This window comes from Galeopterus variegatus, unplaced genomic scaffold (assembly GCF_000696425.1).
Source record: "Galeopterus variegatus unplaced genomic scaffold, G_variegatus-3.0.2 Scaffold10940, whole genome shotgun sequence".
In the NCBI taxonomy this organism is placed as follows: domain Eukaryota; kingdom Metazoa; phylum Chordata; class Mammalia; order Dermoptera; family Cynocephalidae; genus Galeopterus; species Galeopterus variegatus.
The window spans coordinates 85717-99395 of NW_007737051.1; the positions used below are offsets into that span (position 1 = coordinate 85717).

The 13679-nt window shown below is 35.8% G+C and overlaps 1 pseudogene; it reads left to right on the plus strand.

Moving 5' to 3' along the window:
• The first annotated feature begins 348 nt into the window (after positions 1-348).
• On the plus strand, positions 349-8493 carry LOC103610327 (annotated as a pseudogene).
• The last annotated feature ends 5186 nt before the right edge of the window (positions 8494-13679 follow it).

Below are 13679 nucleotides of genomic sequence, written 5' to 3' on the forward strand. Positions count from 1 at the left end.
TATTTACTAAATCCAGTTTGAGGGTTTTTTTTTAATTTTTCAATTTTATTTATTTATTTATTTATTTATTTGTTTGCAGTATAAAACCTAATTTATTCAGAAACCCTCTCAAATATTTCAGTTGGAGGACAAACCCTACCTCCTCTGTTCCTTGCCATTGATTGGGTAAAAAGGCCTGTGAAATCAGTCACGCATTGCTCCAACTTTTAGTCTATCCAAAGAATCTTGATTAAATCCCATATATGGGAGTGTGAAACTGAGACTCTCTCAGTCTTTTTAATTGTATCACTGAGAATGGATGCCTGAGGCTCTCGTCTTCATTCTTCCTCTTATTTGGATGAAACCAGCATGAGGAGAAAAAAATATGGCACAGATAGTGAAGGTAAGTCAAGTAAAGCAGTGAAAAAGAAAAAAAAATCCATTCATCCATTCAACAAGTATGTATTAAATGTCTATTTCATATCTGGCAATATTGTAGAAGATGAAGATAAAATATTTAGCAAAACATAGATTATCACCCCAAGGAAACAGAAAGTAGAGATAGTTAAATAAAAAATATAACCATAATTGCACATAAAATTATAATACATGTTAAGAAGAAAAAATAAATTATAGATGGGGATGTTTTCCAGAAGATGACCTCTGAATCAACACTGAGCATAATGATGTAATGCAATTCCCTTTTTCTGAATATGGAATTAAAATATTTTCTTTGCTTACATACATGAGCCATATTGGAATATTTTAGATGAAATATGTTTCATATTAAGTTTGTTGGAAACCTGAGTGAAAACTATAGTAGAAAAATAAAGGACTATCTTAAAAACCTCAAAAAATGTGCTTAAATGCATGAGACTGTGATGAGGGCAGCTCCTGGACTGGAGTCCTGCCTGTGCCCATGACAGTTATACCAAGAAACAATTCTATACATGTAATTAACTGCAGTATTTTTTCAGATTCCTGCTCTAAAACTGTAGAGAACTTTGTGGACAGTTTTCTTTAAAGACTTATGCAGTATCAAGGCTGGGGACTTGGCCAGCATCCTGTAGAGAAATGTTTATTCAGGATGATAATAATGCTGAGTAGACCAGATGGTCAAGCAACCCACTAACTTAGCTACTATTAGAAGGGATTTTGTGAATGTTTAAGAATTACTGGAAGCAGGAGGAGATTCTGTGGGGTCTCTTGGCAACATGTGACAATATTTGATATAATTGGACAGAAAAAGACAGTGATTTGGGAATTGTTTCATTTGAGAGTTTCTGCTGCTCTAAGGGCAACTTCTGGGAATGGCGAATTGTTTCGTTTGAGAGTTTCTGCTGCTCTGAGGGCAACTTCTGGGAACTGCTGATAAGAACACCTCTGCTGGGAGGCACTGACAGGATCTGCAGCAGGTAACAGATGAGTAGAGGAAGACCTTGTGGCTAAGTTCCTTTGATTCTCTCTGCTATCCCCTTGTGAGTCACTGATAAAAACCCTCAGGGACAGTAAAGAAGGAGGATAGCCAGGAAACTTGAAAGTCTAGAAACTATGTTGCCTAATCCAGTCGTAAAGAGCTTGACATTTAATCTAATTTCAAATTCAGGCTAGGAAAACAGTGGCACACAAATGTAAACAGGCACTTGATTGGCCTTTCTCCAACCGTACAGCCCCTCTCACATACTAGTATATCTCAAAAAGTCCATGGAAAGCTTTGTGTTATCTTTTAATTCTATTTTTTCCATGAACTTATTGATGTACCCTAATATCTCAGTCAAACTATCAGAGAGTTGCAAGAAAGAATAAGGATAATTGGGAGGACTTCCCAAGCTCTCTAGGATGTTACCCACATGGTTTTCTCTTATTCTCCACCCTTGAGGAGGATGCTTGATTGGAGATCTTTTCATCTCCAGAAAGCTAATAAAAAACATTGTTATTACAACTGTGACCTGCACCTAAACTTTTCATCAGTCTCTAAATTTGCATTCTGCTGTTATTCTACACAGTTTCAGTCTTACCAGCAAAGGCATCACTCTTCTCCCCATTCCCCATACTGTGCTCCTATGCTCCTTTTCTTGGTGTAGCAACTGAATTTGCAGGTTTCAGATGAACTTGGATAAAAAGGGAGAACTTGGTTTCTTCTTTGTCAATGATAAAGCAAAGCTTGATTCGTCTTGGTGATGTCCAAGGAAGAAGGAAGCTTCTTCCTCTCAAAAAATGGTGATGTCCAAGGAAGAAGGATTGTCTATGATAAAGCAAAGCTTGATTTGTCCTGGTGATGTCCAAGGAAGAAGGAAGCTTCTTCCTCTCAAAAAAATTCCTCAGAAAAGACAGTGGTACACAAAAAGATGGAAAGATATACTATCATTTTGATGGGAAGACTTAACATTGTGAAAATGTCTGTTCTACCTAAAGCAATCTACAGAATCAATGCAATCCCCATAAAAATTCTAATACCAATGTTATTCTTCACCAAAATAGACAAAGCTATCCTAACATTCATATGGAACTACAAAAGACCCCAAAGAGCCAAAGCAATCTTGAGCAAAAAAATAAAGAAAGAAAGCTGGAGGAATAACACTACCTGACTTCAAATTATATTATAAAACTATTGTAACCAAAACAGCATGGTACTGGCATAAAAACAGACAATCAAATCAATAAAACAGAACAGAAAACCTGGGAGTCAACCCAAATATGGTCAACTAAACATTGGCAAAGGCAACAAGAACATACATTGGGGAAAAGACTGACTCACAGTAAATGGTGCTGGGAAAATGGGACTTCTGTATTGCAGAAGAATGAAACTGGACCTGCACCTCTCACCATATACCAAAATCAAGTCAAAATGGGTTAAAGACTTAAGTATAAGACATGAAACCTTTAGATTACTAAAGGGAGATGTAGAGGAAACATCCTAGAAAGTAGGACTGGACAAAGACTTTATGAATAAGACCCCAAAAACATAAGCAACAAAAGAAAAAAAAATAAACAAATGGGGCTATACCAAATTAAAAATCTTCTACACAGGAAAGGAAACAGTAAACAGAGCAGAAAGACAACCTACAGAATGTGAGAAAATATTTGCTAACTATACATCTGACAAGGACTTAATATCCAGAATATATAAATAACTCCAACAACTAAACAGTAAAAAAATAAATAATCCAATTCAAAAATGGACAAAGGAGATGAATAGATATTTTCCAAAGGAAGGCATATAAATGGCCTTCTGGTATATGAAAAAGTGCTCAACATCATTAGTCATCAGAGAAATACAAATCAAAACCGCATCGAGCTATCATCTCACCCTAGTTAGACTGGCCATTATTAAAAAGACCAAGAACAACTAATGTTGGAGAGGATGGGAACTCTTCTACACTGCTGGTGGGACTGTTAATTAGTACCGACATTGTGGAAAACAGTATGGAGGTTCCTCAAACAACTTCAGAGAGAACTACCACATGGTCTAGCAATCCCACTATTGGACATATATCCAAAGGAATGGCAATCCTCATGTTGAAGGGATACCAGCACACCCATATTCACCACAGCGTTATTTACAATAGCAAAAATATGGAACCAACCTAAGTGTCCATCAATGGGTGACTGGATTAAGAAAATGCATATATATACACAATGGAATAATTTTCCATATAAGTCATCAAGCTTTCCATGTCAAAGTGTAAGTAAATGCTACAGAACAAATGAAAAATACATATTTCACTGCAAAATAGGTATCTTCGAACAAAAGAGGGAGAACCATTTTTCTTTGTCCTTAATGGAAACTCTTTATCACTAAAAATAGCACACTGAAAACTGACAAAGTGGAGTGTTTTTGAATAAGTCTGAATTATAGATAGTGACCTGAATAGGAGCAATGAACATTATTCAAAAAGATGCACACTGGCAGTCCCTGCCAGGAATATAGCAATTCCTCAGTTGTGTAATTGGGGTGTGTGTGTATATGTGTGTGTGTATGTGTGTCCACACGTGTGTAAGTGCACAATTTTATTTGACAGGTATAATTTTTCTTGCTTTAGCATGCAATTTAGAGTCATGTTTTCTATCTCGTGATGCAGATTTCTCTTTGGATTCTGCATTACATTTTTCTAAGACTGGAAATTAGCAACACTGCAATAGGTTTCCATGAAACTGGAAATTAAAGAAAGAAAGAAAGAAAGAAAGAAAGAAAGAAAGAAAGAAAGAAAGAAAGAAAGAAAGAAAGAAAGAGAAAGAAAGAAAGTCCAAAACAATATGTTGAACTGTCAGAAGGGGAAAACAAACCTAAGAATACTGGAGATGTGACGGAGGCAGGGGATGGGTTGCAGAGGGATAGGTAGGTAAACAGCATAAAGAAAAATCACTACTTGCTATGATAATATGCTTATAATAATAATAAATAAGGCAGCCCTGCATTGTCTCCTATAATATGAGTTTTCCATATTCAATTTCCCCTTCTTAATTTGCAACATCCTTCAGCTCCTAATGAGCCACCAGGGAACCTCACAAAGATGACCAACCAATTGCCAATGCCAGTTTTTTTCCTGTTCCTTTATTTATTTTTTTTTTCCCTATTTTTTTTTTCCTTTTTGTCTTTTTTCGTGACCGGCAACGGATCGCAACCCTCAGTGTCGCGCCCGTACTGGACCGGGACCGGCAACGGGATCGCAACCCTCGGTGTTGCGCCCGCACCTCGCTCAGCCAGTGAGCGGCTGGTCTGTATGTGGGATCCAAACCCTCGGCGGGAGCGCCGCTGCGCTCCCAAGCGGCCACTGTAGCAGTGTGCCACCGGGCTGGCCCTTTTTTTCCCTATTGGACCTGGGAGATTTTGGATCCTTTTTTTTGCATCCCCTTTTACTAATTTAGAGAAGGATGGAACTGTGCCCAAAATAATGTTGCCATAATAGCTCCCTGGAGCTTTGGAAACTATAAATATCAGCAAGCATATTCGAGACATAACTAACAAGAGATGAAAGAAAAGTTATTCAGTGATGCTTTGGGGAATAATTCTCAGACTTCTCAGCAGAGGAGGTAGGAACACACAGTTTTGGGCATTGAGATGTCAATGGTAGAAAGGAACAGCATAGAGCTTTTCAAAATATAAATGGTTGTAGTAATACTAATTTTGAGTCTCAGTTGATAAGATTTCTGGGTTTTACTAGATCCAGTTATGTTGTAGGGAACATAGGAAAGTAGCCTCTGTTGATACATTTTATGTGTGAATTTCAATGAAGATAGTAGTTAGATCTACTGATACAGAAGTTCCAGTCACCAGTGATAATTTTCAAAATGCTTTATCCCATGAACTTTAGTCTATCTACTGAGTGAGATAAAAGAGCATGCAAAGAGAATAAGGCACAAATGTGTGTGTGCATATGTGTGTGTGTATATACACACACACACACACATATATATATGTATGTATATGCTTGAAAAAATAGAAGACAGTATAGGGCTTAGGAGGCAATATAATAGAGCATCACCAGCTATGCTGTAATTGGCATAGGGAGAGCTTCAAACCTATGCCATGAAATATGCTGTCTAGACCTCGAGGTGCTGACTCCCTCTCTTCAGAGATCAACCATCTCTGAAAGATTTATTCCTTAAGGAAGTCTTCCCTAGATAACTGGGCGGGGGGGACAAGTACAGATATCCATAACTCTCTGTAAAGAACGGGCATTCAACACTTAGTTCACTCATCTTCCATTCTCAAATGTCACATTAAAGTGTTATCTGATGACAAAGAAATATTACAGAAATCTAATAAGTGATGAAGGAGTAAAAAGAAGTGAGTGTCTAAACTGTTTTTCTTTACAGACCATTTGCTGTCCTTGAACCTCACTATTCTACTATTCTGTAGACAAGTAATCTGCTACATAAGCCTCAGAGATGGTAACCGAGAGAGTAAATCAATTGTATTCTTCAGGGAAGATTCTGGTGGCATTTGTTTTGTTAGCCATCAGTTAATGCACACAGTATTTTGAAGAGCCAGAGTGAGGAAAGGAAAAGCAATGGTATGGTGATTTGTGAGAACTAGATCTGGTTCATAATCTACACCTTCTTGGTTGTGTGATAGATTTACATGTGGACGGTACAATTTTAAGTATACAGTATGATGTAGTAGGTTGTAGACTGGATCTCTTTTCCCACATGTCTCCTTCCAAGGCTTAAAATGCCACTATCCCTTCCATGAACTTAAATAATGCCTTTTACAAATACCCTTTAAAAATTCAAATATTTAATTTAAGAAAGAGAAATTGGAGGAGCTGAAACCCCTCAAGGTCAGGTATGGTTAATGTAATGATAAGTTCTGTTAGAAATCCAAGGAACATACGATGGAGAGACACAGTGGCTCATATCAAAGAGAACTCTTATGGCTTGGATTTATTTTGTTCTGAAGTTTAAAACTATAGTTCCAGCAGAACTGTAAACCAGGTTCATCTTTTTGGCAGAATAATAAACAGTTAGTATGATCAATGATCAACCTGACTATGAGAACTTTATGTTTCTGTAGAGTTACTTAAACATACCTTAGTGCCTCTACATACACTGAAATCCCTTAAAACTCCTCATTATCAAGTGGATCAAATAGGTTGTATAATTAAATTAAAAATGAGCTAACTTCAACACAATGTTATTGTCACTAAAAATATGCACAAATAGGAGTTGGATTTGAATGTTGGCTTAGTAGTTTTGTGAAAATAAAGTAATAGAGATTAAAAATAATAGTAGTAAAAAACTCTTAGATGGAGGTATGTTCAAAGCACACTTCATACACCTCCTAAAATAACTCTTAAGAACTATCTAAACTTTCCAAAAATTAGATTACATATGTAGCAGAAGCTGACACTAAAAGCTTACAATGTGCACATGCTCTTCTAAGTGCGTTAATCTTCATAAAAATCTTGGGAGAAGTAGAATTGGTATTTTTACATACAGATGAGGAAACTGAAGCAGGGAGGATTACACAGATAATAAATGGAAGAGCTAGGGTTGTTACACAAACATTTTTCAGACATTTTATTCTCTAATTCCTATTTAAAGGCAATGTGAAAAGATCACGTAGATATAAACACTATAATAGATGTAGAAATGTCACTGGAAACAGATATAAAATGAGTATTTTGAAACAAGATGTAATCAGTCGAGTATTTGCTGCTAGCGTAAGTCCTTTCCTTTCTCCAATTTATTGCTTCTCAATCCAAAGTGAAACCAGCACTCTGCATCTTTCTTTTCTGTTCTCTGTAGATCAACCTCTGGGACCAAGTCAACCAAGCTAATTTCTCCTCTGTCACAGAGTTCTTGTTGCTGGGAATCTCCAGCCTTGGAGAAACCCAAATCATCCTCTTTGCTGTTCTTCTGTGCTTATATCTAATTATGCTGAGTGGAAACTTCACCATTGTCACTGTCATCCACCTGGATTGCAGCCCCCACATACCTATGTACTTCTTTCTAGGGATCCTCTCCAACTCTGAGACATGCTACACTTTTGTCATCCTGCCCAAGATGCTCATAAATCTGCTGTCTCTTCTCAGAACAATCTCATTTATTAACTGTGTCACTCAGATGTCCTTTTTTCTTTGTGTTGCTGCCATTAATTGCATGCTACCGAGAGTGATGGGTTATGATCGCTATGTTGTCATCTGCCATTCACTTGCCCCATCCTTATGAGCTGGCAGGTATGTGGACAGCTGGCAGCAACTTGTGCTGCGACTGGTTTTCTGTTGCACTCATAGGCTCCCTTTTATAAAGTTGTAAAGTTTGATCTCCTGTTCTGTGGCCCAAACATGATCAGCCACCGCTTCTGTGATACCTCACCAGGTATTGGGCTTGCCTGTACTGATAGCTACCCCAATGAATTGATTATCTTCACTGGTGGAGTTCTAGCACTTACAGCCCCTTACTAACTTTCATGTGAATCACCTGTGGCTTCATTGTTTGCACCATCCTGAGGATCCCATCAGCTGAAGGCAAGTGAAAAGCCTTCTCTACTCGTGGCTCCCATCTCACTGTGATTATTGTCCACTGTGGCTGTGCCTCTTGTCTGCCCATGACCATCATCTAGGTACTCATCTAGTCGTGAATCATTGTTGAACCACATGGTTTATAGCCTCAGGAACAAAGACGTTCAGCTCTCCATTCAGAAAGTGTTTGACTGAGGAGGATTTTACACTAAAGCTCTGTAATGAGAATATTTTACATCCATGAGAACTTCCTTCATAAGAAAATAGTAGTAATTATAATGTTGACTATACTCTTGTCTTTCATTTGCATAGCACTTTCCTAGCCTTATAGTACAAGATTTCCATGGTATTATTTTAATGGACTTTGTTGTATGCAACTTTAAACTTGGGTTCATGGAAAATCAGATCTAAGCCTCAAATATTTTATAAACTTGCAAAAATAAGTATTTTGATTTCTAAGGATACTTAAAGAAAAGAAAAATTTTATTCTTTTCAGTGAAGGACAAGCAAAACATTGTGAACGGTAATTTAGTATAGAAGGTTCAGCTATCACAACTTCTCCACAGTTTAGGAAGATCTGAGTAAGTCTCTGTATGAAAAGATCATGGAGAAAATAAAACTTATGTAATAGAAAATTATTCATATAATCATGAGTTACCAGTGTGGGAAAGGATCCAAGGCTTTCACTTCCCTTGTTCTGTTATTGTAGGAGTCTCACCCACAGCATTCTAGCCTCCAGATTCCTAAACAGGGAGTCATTCCACTGTTACATATCTCTAAGTGTTATAAAGTTCCAATTTTACATAACTTCCTTCTTTTTCTCCTATTGCCTCTAGAGATGTACATCTTCTATCTAATATTTCACCTACACAGCAACAATTCAAATATATGAAGATGGATAATGTATGTCTTCATTATGGCTTTTTAACCTAGCAGAAGACTCTTTTGAACTTCATGATTTATCAGAGTTCACAGACCTTTCAAACTCCTGGTTATCCTTCTCTGAAATCTTCTTTAGATACTTTCCATTCTGTTAATAGTGTTCTTAAAATGATTCATCAGAAAATAGATACAACACTTCAGGTGACTTAGGATGATCACCTTCCTTGTTCTGGAGGTAAATTTTATATCAATATGGCCTAAATTTCATCACTTCCCTGTCAGCTCTGCCACCCACGTGCTCTTCTTTCACCTCTAGGTCATTTAAACTAAAAGGTTTAATGTTAGAATATATAACAGCTTGTATAATTATAGAATACAACTATTATAGAAAATAGAATTTATAACTATCAATTTTTAATTTCTTTTTTTATTTTTAATTGGCACATAAGAAAAGTCCCTCAGTTTAATTTAGTGCTTAGCTTAGTTTAATTTTATTTTTAAAAACAATCTCAGATTTGTCATTTGTGTCTTTAAATTCCTACCCTGATTTTAGGTCCATACTTCCGGAATATCCCAACTTTTCATATCCCATTTATCATATCCAATCTACTGAATGTGTCTGTTATTGCTCTATTCTAGCTCTTCTTCTAGGCTTGAATAGTAAGCAGTATTTGTATTGCGTGAAAACACAATTAACAGTGGCTGTGTGGATTTCAATACATATTTATGCTCAATGGCAAAGGGAACTATGATTAAATACTGAGGTCTGCCATGGGCTGGATGTGACAGTGATGATAATACAGTCATATGTTTTTCATCTTCATTTTAGACACTTAGTTCAATAAACTCACTTATCAATCATTCTCCAGATGCTTCATTTTGGAAGGCTGTGTGCTTGACTTCTGCTGTACTAGATCATGAGAATCATTGAAAATACATTTTTCAACATCCACGATTTCTAAAAAATGGTAGGTAACTTTCAAAATGTGCCTTCTTGGAAAGAAAATAAAACTTGATGGGTAAAGTAGAAAAAATTAATTTGTGATGTCATAAGAATTCTCTGCATTACAAGAGTAACTAGGCAACTTTATAGTAATCGGGCTTAAAAGCAGGAACCTGTGAGAAATGGGACATGATTTTATAAACTGGAATTAAGAAATCTTTTAAGGTGCAAGAAAAAGTCCCTTCTATTGTCACAGAGACAAATGCTATGGTTTTATTCTGGGTCAAATTTCTCATATCTCCTACCACGTACCTCTTATAATCCACCTCTGTGACAGTAATATCCTATAACAAATTATGCCATTTATAACTATTATTTTAAAGTTTTATTTTATTGTTAATTTACACATAATGATCATACATGTTTTGGGGATACAATATGATGTCTAGATACATGTATACATTGTGTAATGATCAAATGAGGGTAGTTAGCAAATCCATCATCTCAAACATCATTTCACTGTGGTGAAACCATTCAGAATCCTTTCTTCTAGCTATTTTGAAATATATAATACAGTCGGCCCTAGTTATCCATGGGTTCTGCATCCACAGATTTAACCAACCATGGGTCAAGCATGTATTTTTTTAAAAAATTGTCTATACTAAACATACACAGACTTTTTTATTGTCATCATTCCCTGAACAATACACCAATTATTTACATAGCATTGACATTATACTGGGTATTATATGTAATCTAGAGATGATTTAAAGTTGTATGGGAAGATTCGAATAGGTTATATGCAAATACTACTACATTTTATATCAGGGACTTGAGCATCCACAGATTTTGGTATTCATGGAAGGTCCTGGAACCAATCCCCAATGAAAACCATGAGAAGACTGTACATTTGTTAACTATATTCACCGTACTGTGCAATCAAACTCCAAACTTATTCCTCCTAACTGTAACGTTACATTCATTCACCAATCTCTTCCCATCATCGCCTATACCCCTTGTCCTACCTAGCCTCTGGTAACTACTTTTATGCTCTCTACTTCTATGATATTAATTTTGTTAGATTTCAGATGAGTGAGATCATATGGAATTTGCCTTTCTGTGTACAGCTTATTCACTTAACATGTGAAAGACTGAAATTGGATCTCTACCTCTCACCATATAAAAAGTCAACTCAAAATAGATTAACCATATAAAAAGTCAACTCAAATCATATGGAATTTGCCTTTCTGTGTACAGCTTATTCACTTAACATGTGAAAGACTGAAATTGGATCTCTACCTCTCACCATATAAAAAGTCAACTCAAAATAGATTAAAGTCTTAAATGTAAGAGTGAAAACTATAAAACTATTAGAAGAAAACATAGGATAAATGCTTCCAGACATTGGTCTGGGCAATAATTTTTTGAATAAGACCTCAAAACCACAGGCAACAAAAGCAAAAATAGACAAATAGGATAACATCAAAATAAGAAGCTTCTGTACAGCCAAACAGGAACAACAAAACAGTCAACAGAGTAAAGAGACAGCCTACAGAATGGGAGAAAACACTTGTAAATAATACACCTAACAAGAGATTAATATCCAGAACACATAAGAAACTCAAACAAGTCAATAGCAAGCAAACAAAGAAAAATACTCAGCAGTTTAATTTGAAAATGCACAAATGATCTGAACAGATATTTCTCAAAAGAAGCTATTCAAATAGCCAGCAGGCAAATGAAAAATAAATGCTCAACACTATTATCATCATGGAAATGAAAATCAAAAGCAAAATGAGATATCAGCTCAGTTCAGTTAGAATGGCTATTATCAAAAAGACAAAGACATCTAGCGTTTTGAGAATGCTGAAAAAAGGGAATCCTTACAAACTGATGGTGGAAATGTAAATTAGTACAATAACTATGGAAACAGTATAGAGGTTTTCCTTTTTTAAAATTGTATTTATTATTTACTTAATTCAAAATATTTTAATGTTTACTTGTACATATTTGTGGGGTAGAGTGTATGGTTTCTTTTTTTTTCTTCCACCACCTCCCCTCCCCCCCACATCATATCTGTTTACTTGACTTAAAAGGTTCAAGGAATTTTTGTGGTGAGTCTGTCTTTTCCCACCACCCCCACCATTTATTTGTTTGTTTATTTATTTATTTATTTTTAGCTCCCACAAATAAGTGAGAACATGTGGTATTTCTCTTTCTGTGCCTGACTTGTTTCACTTACTATAGTTTTCTCTTAGTCTATCCATTTTGTTGTAAATGGTAGTGTTTTGTTCTTTTTTATAGCAGAGCAGTATTCATTGTATAGATATACCACAGTTTCCTTATCCATTCATCAGATGATGGACATTTGGGCTTGTTCCAACTTTTGGCTATTGTAACTAGAGCTGCAATAAACATTGGAGTGCAGGTATCCCTTTGGCATGATTTCTATTCCTCTGGGTACATTCCCAGCAGTGGAATAGCTGGGTCATATGGTAGATCTATCTGTAATTGCTTGAGGAAACTCTGTACCATTTTCCATAAAGGCTGCACCATTTTGCAGCCCCACCAACAGTATATGAAGTTTCCATTTTCTCCACAACCTCTCCAGCACTTATCATTCTCAGTCTTCTGTACAGCCAAACAGGAACAACAACAATTTCAATACATGCATTTACTACACAGTGATCCACCTAGGATCAATAGTATAGTTTTGTACTCATTAGTCCAGAGCTACCTATGATCCAGCAATCCCACTACTGGGTATATATCCAAAGGAAATAAAATTAGTACATTGAATGAGCACGCACTGCTGTGTTCATTGCAGCATTATTCACAATAGCCAAGTATTGGAATCAACTTAAGCGTTCATCAATGGATGACTGTAATAAGAAAATCTGACATATATACACAATGAAATTCTACTTAGCCATAAAAAAGAATGAAATTCTGTCATTTGCAACAACATGGATGAAACTGGAGAGCATTTATGACTATTGTTCATGCTTGATAAATGATTCATGACTTCATTTTTCTTCATTGTAACAAAAATCCACTATGATGAAAATTAAATGAACAGGAAAAGACAAAGAATGTATTTCCTCAGTCTGGAGATGATCCAGGAATTGATTTCTTCCCTAACCAAATTATATCCTCATCTCCCTTTCATCAGAAAAACTATTTTTCCTAGCTCCACAGCTAGAACATCAAGCCTTTCCACCTGATTACTCTCTCCAGAATTTTATTACAGACACTTGTTCTTTTTAAATGATAACTATGCAATAAAAGAGAAGATGGATACTGTATGACAAAACTCCAATCTTAAAAACCCTAGCAGTTTAACTAATCTGTTAAACCCCTTTAGAAGTTGAATGCTGCTGGAGAAACTTACATAATAAATCTGATTATCGCAATAATCTTAAATGAACACTCAAAACTGTTGAGTAAAATTTTTATATTTTTTTGTGAAAAACACCCAACAACCTTATATTTTCCATTGAAGCTATTGTCCACGTGTTCATCTTAAGGACAATTAAATACTCTACCCTTCTATAGCTTTCTCTCACTCCTCCCAAACACAGTGCAATCTAACGATATTGTATCATACTTTAGAAAAAATAAATAAATAAGAGATTGACACTTCCTCCTCTTTCTTTAACTGCATTAACAAACACATCTGCACTACAATTATTCTATTCTTTTTCTTTACTCCTGTCACAGTAGAAATGGTCCTCTTTAGCATTCTTAGATATCATTTCCTTTTCATATTTTCTGTATTTTGTTCCTTACTTATTTATTGGTGCTTTCTGAGTCTCTCCTCCATGTTTTTATTTTTCCCTCTCTTTAATAACAGGAATTGAAGCTCTAAAATTTTGTGAATATACACAAAAGATAAATGTGTCTGATTT